This window comes from Diprion similis, chromosome 1 (genome assembly GCF_021155765.1).
Source record: "Diprion similis isolate iyDipSimi1 chromosome 1, iyDipSimi1.1, whole genome shotgun sequence".
NCBI lineage: Eukaryota > Metazoa > Arthropoda > Insecta > Hymenoptera > Diprionidae > Diprion > Diprion similis.
Genome location: NC_060105.1, coordinates 15,070,443 through 15,080,867, shown reverse-complemented (window position 1 = coordinate 15,080,867; position 10,425 = coordinate 15,070,443).

Sequence of the window (10,425 nt, the reverse complement as noted above, 5' to 3'; positions counted from 1 at the left end):
GAAACCTCGACTCAAACTAATGTAATTAAAAATTTTTATAAATCTCGAAAGACTTAACTTTCAGTAGTTTATATCTGCAAACACATGATTTTAAAAACGGGTGAAGCAAGACAAACACTACAGTCCGAAATTTGCAATGAAATTGAAACTATGTAATAAGCCCCTGCACCCAGTAAAGTCGTGCCGTCGGGCGCATCAGCTGACACCATGGTATCGTCACATACAATGTATGCATTTACGCAATGGGTATAAATCTCTAACGGAAGATATATATCTTCATCAACGTTATCAACAAGTATGTAGATCTATTCCACCTGCCAAAAATATGCTTTTATTCCATTCTCCGACAAGTCAATTTATAACTCCTCCTTCATCGAGTTCTACTCCTTTTATTCTCTGAGTTCGAATTACTCTGAAAGTATCGATTCCAACATTGATCAATCTTCCGAATCAACTTTCTACGAATAATAATTCCACACTCAACAGTGCTTGATATCAATTTAAAGTAGTTTTGTCCGTTGATACTACTTATTTTTTTGACCGCTCATTCCCTGCGTAGAAAATTAGAGAGTAGAGACGTGTAATTACGCGTAGGTGACGAGTTTGTCTAGTTCAAAAGGTCTAGTTCAACCTGTGAGTTCGACAGCTGCTCGGCGGAACTGGTTGACTACCCCTGAAACACATTTCGAATTATGAATTTTTTTTTATTGCAAATTGTCAAATTTTACGCTTCAAGAGTCGTTTTTACATAGAAAGTACAGATTGGCGTTGATAAGTGAGCCAGTACCTACTTGAATGTAGAAGCAAAGTCTCAATTTTGAGATGTTTTTTATTTCTTGATTCAAAAAATTTGATATTATTTTTTTGTACTCCAAGAAATTGAAGTAGGCATTTTTTTCATTTTTCAGAATTATTTCTCACTCTTTATTGCAAAAATTCTAATGGGAATTTATTTTCATTCTCTTTATTCGAAACATTGAATAATGGATCAGTTCTTCTCTTTATCTAAAATTTCATTGCAAATTAAATCTTCTTCTTTAATGAGCAAATTCTTATTATCACAATTACTTTAAATTTTTTGATTCAAAGACTCTGATTAGGATTTTTTTTTGGAAATTTTGGTTTTATTAGAGTAATTAAAGATAAACGGTGTTGACCGTAATTTCTAGTTTGAAACGAAAGAATAACCCTACACTGTCACGTTTTATTATGTAGTTGCGTCAAAAACGTAGGCAGTGGGTAACGAGGTGCAAGCCGATGCGTTTGCCGGCCCAAGTATAGTGAGTGGTTCGAGGCAGGCAGCGGCTGGGCGAAAATACTACACGGCGGCGGCAAGACTGATTGTGAGTGACGGTGTAAGCGGCACAGCGATGGGTGTTACGCCTCTCTTCGCCTTTTCTGTGAGACTATATCTTCAGTCAACGGTATGGATTATGTAATAAACATATGTACACACATTACATAAGGTACATATGGGAACAACCATGTATATTTATCCTTTGATTAACTTCATCGACTAATGTTCCCATTATTTGCATCAAGAAAAGGTTTCCAACTCTATGACTATAAAACCAGGTGTATGTTTATTGTGCGTCTACTCAGATAATATTATTTTTATTGTTTCGATGGAGTTGGATTATTATTGCTGAATTTGGCTCAAATGAATTTGCATAGATGAAAAGCATGGGGCGTCCATACGGGGTGATATTAAAATTTCAGTCCGTTCTCGTTCGTCATTCCATAGGCATAATAATATTCGACTCTGCATTATCTGGGTACACGCGGTGAGCGATGATAACATCAGTTCTTGTCGCCTCGGTGTACCGACCGCCTGCCGACTTGAGTTGCGGGTGCAGGGGTAGACGCAGGGGGCGCCGCTTGACGATGAATTTTTCTCATTCATATTCGGTTACGAAAAATCCCGTAAGGCCATCAGTCTTTACATATCCTCAGTCAACGCGTGTACTATCTGTTGGCATTAGTAATTTAAAGGTTGGCAAGAGGGCTAGGGAGTTAGCAACTCAAAGGTTGGCAAACGTGCGAGAGAAGCCTAGGGGGTTAGAGGATTCAGAAGTTGGCAAGAGTGGATAGAGAGAGAGAGAGAGAGAGAGAGAGAGAGAGAGAGAGAGAGAGAGAGAGAGAGAGAGAGAGAGAAGCAGAGAGGACGGGTTGGTCGAGACCATAGAACTTATACTACTGGAAGGGGAATAGCCCATCTCGGCAATGAGTGGAAACTGACGCCAACATGTTGAGACAAAGATATATCTCTATCTCCGTTCGTAACGTCCAGTTTCCCTTCCAGCGCTTACCCCTCACCAGTATAGTCACGCGCGCAATTTGAAGTTAGGGTTAGGATAAAATTTTAATTTATTATGTATCGCAAGAATAATTTTATTTAAATAATATGAATAAAGGGGTAAAAGAGTATGGTTGTTTTTTATAATTCAATTAAGATGGTCGACAAGAATGACAACAGAAAAAGTACTAATTCGTATGGCAAACAAAATTAGCTTTCCCGATATTTGCAGACTGGCAAAATTCTTTCCATTTTTCACGTAGTACGACGTCTTTTGGAAATCTAAATTATAAAAATAACACTATAACCTAAAAAGTTCATTGGTCTTATCAAAAACATTACTATTGATTTACTTACGCATGATACGATACAGTTGCTGTTGTTTGTCCGCACAAAATGCACTTACGTGTCATCACTCTTTTCAACATATTTCAAATTTGTCTACACACTCTGAAATCACTGAAAAACACACGCCGGTAACCCTTGGTTACTCTTATAAGCTATGAGTGGATCGTCGCGGGGAGGTGAGCTGAGAGGGGGGATGGACGTTACGAACGCAGATAAAAATATATCTCTGTCTCAACATGTTGGCGACAGCCCAACAACCGTATTCCCCTTCCAGTAGTATAAGTTCTATGGTCGAGACGGACGCTTGCCGTTGAACCGGTGGCTTGCCACGATTTTAATTTAAGCGTGTCAAATAAAGTTAATCTCTATATTTTCAACAACGAGTCATCTTGATCATTATTACTCAACCCATCCTCCAACATATCGTTGAGTGAAGAATTCTTAAAACTTCTCATAATAAATTTTTTGCAATGAATTCTTCAGTCAATGCTGTTATTATAGAACGATCTCATATTTTTCTCTATACCTGGCAGCCTATAACTATGTTCGCGTGGATACAGAAACATAAAGTAAGCATCGTATATACACATTTTTTCTATAAATGTGATGTGGATTTAGTATAAGACAAAATTGATGAAATAAATGGCAACAAATCAAACAAATTGTATCAAAATTATATATTTAGATAGTTAATCTTCAATACATAACATCAAAAAAAGTACTTATATTTAAAAAACATAAACAGTATTGTCAAATCTTGATAAAAAAATCTCGCCGATTCGGATTCTTGGCTTGGATGAACTCAAGCCATTTTTTGCGCCTGTTATATAAAAAATTATTGTCTACATTTGTTTTCATAATATATGAAGATACGTGAGGACCCACACATTCCCGTGAAAGTGAGGTTATATATTCATATTTACTTACAGTTGCTCTTTTTTTGGTAACGCGAAAAACGTCACTTGTTTTCCATTATTTATGCTTTGATTTTTTACATATTTGTTATTGTCACATAATATGACGTCACAATAAATTGGCATCTTTGGAAAAAAGTTTGTTTGTTGCCCAATGCTTACTCAAATATGCATCGCGATACTACATCGCATGTTTACTGACGCTACACACACGCGTTATATTATTTTTCTGAGCCGCTAGGGGCGCTGTAATAGAGCGAAACAGGTACCTCCCACTCTATCCTATACTCTTTGCCGTTGTAACATCCGACCGCCCCACCACATTTTTTCCCTTTCTATTCCATAAACTAACCAACCACGCCTAACTTCAGTACAAGCATCTTGCGACAAACCTAAAAGTTACGAGATATTACCTAGTTACACACATCTAACTACCTTTTATTATTCGAAGCGATATACTTACCTCAAAGGTCGCGAGATCCTTTTATAGAACCTCAGTAATACTACGGCTATTGTTCAAACCGTTAGAAGTGTTATTTAGCATTAATCAAGTCTACAAAAAACCCCTAGAGTAAAACTACCAGGAGAGCAAAGACTAAACGCCGTATTATAGGCAGGCATGTCTTACACAGTGTAGTTCCGTCGAAAACGATACCGTAGACACAACCAACATGTATTCCAAACAATACTACGCTTGCATCTATACTTATATCCAATGCTCGCATACGTGTATAAATATTTACATATATACCTCTTTCTTTTATATTATCAGAATATTAAATTTTATCAATTCATATCTCAATATCTCAAAATATCTAAACCAAAACATTCTTCTTAAATGATCAATTATTATCTTACTTACGTTATTACTAATATTATTATATTTGAATTGTTACTATTAATCTAAATTACAATTATATTTGAATTGTTACCATTAATCCACTATTCTTACAACACCTAAGTATCTGGGAAATTATTACGCTTATTCCCGTATCGAAGAGATACCATAAGCCAAACCTAAGTTGATAAAACAATTTTGATTCCAAATAATATTACAAGCTTGTACTGCGGGCGAATCTAGATTATACCATGTCGCACCACCGTCAACCTTAGACTAGGTGACGCAACTCAAATCTCAGAATCATTGTGCTGCACTGGCAACGTTGCAGAGCCTTGTGAGATATACTCAATCGTAGATGAAAAAGCCTATCAGCCGATATTACTTTACCTTCAATATTAAATGCTAAACATTACGAATAAACCCTGAAGGTGAAGCAACCCCGCAAACGTTACTATACATACTTGAACACAGCACACCCCCAAACACCTGTTCAATCTTGCACACCTGTGCGCTCCTTATACAATTATTAAAATTCAATAATCAACCAAACAGCTATTGCTTATTTAATATTAAGGTGCATATAAAGACCCGTTGTACACCTCGAAAATGCGGGGATGCAAAACTCCTATACCGCTCAAGCGATCAGAGTGAAACTTGGGCAGTTAATGCCTTATTTTGGCAAAAAGTGGAGCGTCTTTTTATTTTTTCAAAATTTGGAAAAAAAATTTACAGATTGGTTACCACTAACAAAAATTGGCCAAATTTTCGCAGTTGCACTGAATGGATCGACCTATCCGGTATGATGCCACTCGGCGGTGATGAAACACACATTTTGAGCCGAGTCCCATGAGATTTGATTGTGAAATGACGAAATGGCAGCTGATCTGGTTTTCTATTACGAAGAACACCGAAATCTCATTTTGGCGACATTTGTTACCGACCTTTCATGCATGCCGGTAATTTCTTACCGACATTACACGCATACATTACCGGCATGCGCGTAATATCGGTAACAAATGTCGCCAAAATGAGATTTCGGTGTACTTCGTAATAGAAAACCAGATCAGCTGCCATTTCGTCATTTCACAATCAAATCTCATAGGACTGGGCTCAAAATGTGTGTTTCATCACCGCCGAGTGGCATCATACCGGATAGGTTGATCCATTCAGTGCAACTGCGAAAATTTGGCCAATTTTTGTTAGTGGTAACCAATCTGTGAAATTTCTTTCAAAATTTTGAAATGTAAAGCGACGCTCCACTTTTTGCCAAAATAAGGCATTAACTGGCTAAGTTTCACTCTGATCGCTTGAGCGGTATAGGAGTTTTGCATCCCCGCGTTTTCGAGGTGTACAACGGGTCTTTATATGCACTTTAACGGCATGTAGCAGTCCTACCTTTACTGACCGAGCAAACTCATTTTTTTTCTTTCTATAATTAATCAACAAACAAACGGAGAGTTGAAATTTGAACGGCGCATAGCTCTTCCGTAGCAGAATCGAGCAAGGTTACTCATATTCCGAGAATCGTCAAAAAATTGGTGGTTTTTTGACACGTGTGACTATTTCCACATCTTCTGCATTTCAGGGTCCAAAAAGCGCAGAACTGAGGTACCTTCCGCCATTCTGCGAAAAATAAGGAGTAAAATGAGCCATCGTGAGACTGTTTTCATGCAATATTGTGACCAGGCTATGAGAACTAGTAATTACAATAATTTCGCAAATAAAAGATGCTCTCGCGATCAGCTGGGCACGCGGTCGGTACAACCGAGCGTTCCTTGGTTGGCGTAGTCACCGCAGCACGAAGTGCCGCTCGCGTAACAATGGGCCCTGTGGCAGCTCGTCCAGGAGCGTAGTTATTCAATCGGCTCAAAGTCAGTGGCATTTACGAATATCGCTGAATATGACTACGGGAATTTTTAACCCGAGATATAAAAGATTCGTTTCAAGGTATAATACGGTTCCGGGGATAATACGACCAATGTAAATGTGACTCATGATGCCCCTCGGAAACTTTGACTACGTGAAAACGACGTTCCAATAAGCACGGAAACTGCTGAATACAACGGTAAGTAGTGAAATCGTCTGCATGATAAATGGATACATCTTTTCTCGTGGGTATTTCGGAAAAGAATAGACTACAAAAATTTTGTAACGAATCTCAACAAATCAATTTTACCAGACTCCGAATTATAATTTCAAATTCGAAATTGGCCCGTTTGGATCATTCTACATAACAGAAATTGCTACATAACATGTTTCACTTTATTGGTCTCATGCTCGATTTTACAGAATCATATATGTATGTACAGAAATGTTACCACAATAATACAACATTATGTTACAACAAGCGTCCCGAATAGTCGTACGTCGTTACTTTCTTAAAAACCGATATTCCACTGTATGAATCGTTTTTTGCGAAATGAATGTGTTATTTGTCAGAAATATGTACGACTACAAAGACATTTGGTTTGGTGTATTTATCCAAATTACTGTTGACGTACGACTATTCGGGACGCTTCTTGTAACATAATGTTGTATTATTGTGGTAACATTTCTGTACATACATATATGATTCTGTAAAATCGAGCATGAGACCAATAAAGTGAAACATGTTATGTAGCAATTTCTGTTATGTAGAATGATCCAAACGGGCCAATTTCGAATTTGAAATTATAATTCGGAGTCTGGTAAAATTGATTTGTTGAGATTCGTTACAAAATTTTTGTAGTCTATTCTTTTCCGAAATACCCACGAGAAAAGATGTATCCATTTATCATGCAGACGATTTCACTACTTACCGTTGTATTCAGCAGTTTCCGTGCTTATTGGAACGTCGTTTTCACGTAGTCAAAGTTTCCGAGGGGCATCATGAGTCACATTTACATTGGTCGTATTATCCCCGGAACCGTATTATACCTTGAAACGAATCTTTTATATCTCGGGTTAAAAATTCCCGTAGTCATATTCAGCGATATTCGTAAATGCCACTGACTTTGAGCCGATTGAATAACTACGCTCCTGGACGAGCTGCCACAGGGCCCATTGTTACGCGAGCGGCACCTCGTGCTGCGGTGACTACGCCAACCAAGGAACGCTCGGTTGTACCGACCGCGTGCCCAGCTGATCGCGAGAGCATCTTTTATTTGCGAAATTATTGTAATTACTAGTTCTCATAGCCTGGTCACAATATTGCATGAAAACAGTCTCACGATGGCTCATTTTACTCCTTATTTTTCGCAGAATGGCGGAAGGTACCTCAGTTAAGCGCTTTTTGGTCCCTGAAATGCAGGAGATGTGGAAATAGTAACACGTGTCAAAAAACCACCAATTTTTTTGACGATTTTCGGGATATTAGTAACCTTGCTCGATTCTGCTACGAAAGAGCTATGCGCCGTCCAAATTTCAACTCTATGCGTTTGTTTGTTGATTAATTATAGAAGGAAAAAAAATGAGTTCGCTCGGTCGGTAAAGGTAGGACTGCTACATGCCGTTAACGACAGCGTTGACTTAGGAGTTGACTGAGAATATATAAAGACTGATAGCCTTATGGGACTTTTCGTAACCGAATATGAAGGAGAAAAATTCATCGTCAAGCGGCGCCCTCTGCGTCTACCCTGCACCCGCAACTCAAGTCGGTAGGCGGTCGGTACGCAAAGGTGACAAGAACTGATGTTACCATCGCTCACCGCGTGTACTGGCGTGTTCCCAGACAATGCAGGGGTTGACGAGAAGGTGTTTGCCGTCGTCCAGGACCAGCACTGCGTAGTTTTTGTGGTCCAGGTCGCCGGGAATGTATTTTCCTTCGTCCAGGACCAGCGCTACGTAGTATTTGTAGTGTGGGTTAACGAGGAGGTGTTTACCGTCGTCCAGGACCAGCGCTCCGTAGTTTTCGTGGTCCAGGTCACCGGGAATGTATTTTCCTTCGTCCAGGACCAGCGCTACGTAGTATTCGTAGTGTAGGTTGACGAAGAGGTGTTTGCCGTCGTCCAGGACCAGCGTTCCGTAGTTTTCGTGGTCCAGGTTAACGTGAATGTGTTTTACACCGTCCAGAATTTGAGTAAAAGCATAGCGCTACCACGAGAGGTCGTCCAGAAACAGCGCTCCGTAGTATTCGTTGTAATTAAAAAAATTAATTAATAATTTAAAAAATTAAAAGAATCACAACGTGTATATACATTTTATCTCTATCTCTATCTCTATGTATAAAAAAAGGTTTTGTACATTTAAGAAAGGTACATTCAGAAATATATTTGCAGTATTGCCGACTGTGACGTCAGATAATCGCGTTTCGTTTCAAGTAGTCATGGTATAATTATAAATAACTGGGTTCGATTAGTCTGTCAAATCAGAAATTCTAATTCCAACTCATGGCAATGCATGTTGAAGCCACACCAGAAATAGCTATGTGAGGTGCGAAGCGCCGAATCTCTTGGTACATGGGCTCATAACCCATAACTGACGGTTTAAAAAAAATAAAAAACAATAATCCCTCTGTTTAATAAAAAAATATTGATAAGACGCCGGAAGGTATTCGTGGTCCAGGTCGACGGAACAAGCGTATTTGTGGTCCAGGTCAGAGGGACGATGTTTTTCATAGTAAAGGAGAAGCGCTTCGTATCCGTCGTCCAGGAGCAGCGCTCCGTAGTATTCATTGCCCAAGTCGAAGGAACCAGCGTATTCGTGGTCCAGGTCAGAGGGATGACGTTTTTCGTCGTCCAGGTCGTCGGAACAAGCATATTCGAGGCGCTGTACGAGCCCTGAGACGACTTGGAGGTGAGTCGTAGACGAGCCGAACGGTGTTGCATGAGGACGATGTTTTTCATTGTTGAGGAGCAGCGCTTCGTAGTATTCGTGGTCGAGGTCGACGGAACAAGCGTATTCAGAAGGACGATGTTTTTCATCGTCCAAGGGCAGCGCTACGTAGTATGCGTAGTCTAGGTTGAAGGAACCAGTTATTTGTGGTATAAGGGGTATAAGTCGATGTGACGATGTTTAACGGTGTTGCATGAAGTTAGTAATGGAAAAGGTAAAACTGCATGCATTTGAAGTAGGCATGGTAGCATAAAATAACAATTTCACCATTTTCAATTGAAAATGTAAGAAAAATTGAAGAAATAATCAAAAAAGATTCATAAAAAGTGTACAAAATGAATGGAAAAGTGGTCAGAATTGAAGGAGATGGCAATTGCTTGTTCAGGGCTTTATCGTATTGCGTATGGAATACGCAAGAGAATCACATGAAGGCAAGAGAGGACATCGTTGCGTGTATTATACAGAATTGGATTGACTACGAAGGTTATATCGTGGGTGATGAATCGCATCGATTACTGATTAATTCTTCGACAGATTATAAGCGTTACATGAGTAAAAATGGTACTCATGCCGGTGATGTCGAATTGTCTGCGGCCGCTAAAATTTTTAAAATAAATATGATAGTTTACCGTTCGGATTATCAAATACCTAACGAATATGGCTCATAAAATAACAGACGATTCACACTTAAATATTCAGGAAACGGTGAAAATGGCCCATTCGTGGTCCAGATCGACGGGAATACGAATTCAGTAATCAAGATAGAAGGTGCGATGTTTCAGAAACACATGCAGAAGGGGACTTTTGCAGCCCAAAGATAAAGTAATATAATAAAACACTGAATAAGGACATCTCTTATATTCACTCTATTCAATCGGGTGACAAGTTTAGTGTGGGAAACTCCAGAAAGCACATCTCTTACTCCCTGAACAATAAACGGGTTGGCGCGCGAAGCGCGCAGGGGCGGAGCCACTAGTTGGACATAAAAAAATAAAGACTGATATTACCTAGATAGTTTTCCCGGATTATTTATAATCGAATTCTCATCAATTATCGCCAATTACATACGGATGGTTTCAAGCTCAACAGTTTATCGCTCGAATGAATGCGTCAAAGGTCGATGCAAAAAATTCGGACATGTGCAGTCTTTGAAGTACGATATCTCTGTCAAAAAAGGATACAGATAATGTCGTAAGACCTTTCGGAAGCTTCAG